This window comes from Mesoplodon bidens, assembly GCF_964165515.1.
Source record: "Mesoplodon bidens genome assembly, chromosome: 13".
Taxonomy (NCBI): domain Eukaryota; kingdom Metazoa; phylum Chordata; class Mammalia; order Artiodactyla; family Ziphiidae; genus Mesoplodon; species Mesoplodon bidens.
Genome location: NC_138169.1, coordinates 48,293,642 through 48,294,442, shown reverse-complemented (window position 1 = coordinate 48,294,442; position 801 = coordinate 48,293,642).

Sequence of the window (801 nt, the reverse complement as noted above, 5' to 3'; positions counted from 1 at the left end):
CAAGGAGAAAGAAAAGAAGAAAAAAGCTCGTGCAGGATGCATCAGAGCAGAATTATTTTTCATTCTCAGAGCTTTCCAAATAAAATTATGGAGGAAGCTGAAAAGCAAACTTTAACTGTAGCTAGTAGAAAGCGTCATTCTCCAAGGAAGTTGCCCCCCTGCTCTGAACTGGAGGGTCTTGATAGCAAATGTTTGCTGGGGATCATGATTTAATAATAATTGCAATAGAAAGGATTAGTTAAGAATGACTGACTGACATCATGAAACAAGCGAGAGATGACGAGGGTGGATTTTGAGCTCCGATTCTTCCACGCCAAGAGAGGAGGTCCCCAGTGTCTCTGCCTGGCTGTGGCTGGAGCCTCTTCTTCTTGAGTACCCACGTTCTTAGTAATTCACTTATTGTCTTCTGCATCCCATTGTTATCCTGCACTGATCCACCACAGAACCAGAATGCATTCTTCTTTAAATGTGTTGGTTTTCTTAACTAATTGCTGAGGACTCTCGTCTGTCTGCCTACAATTATCAGGCTCGCCTTTAACTGTATTTCTATAGCTGAAATGATATCGGCTACTTATTTGTTTCCGCACAAATGAGTGTCAGACAAAACCTTGGAGAAGGGTCTGTCTTCTTGCTCTGCTTTGCACTACCGTGATAGTGTGGATTATGTAAAACATTCTGGCATCTTGGCAGAAAGACAACAACTTGTACAATGGGGGAAAATAATTAACCACTCTCTATAAATCATTGATTCTGTATTACACTATTAGATAATGTTTCATGTCCTTAATGTTTCATGTCCAC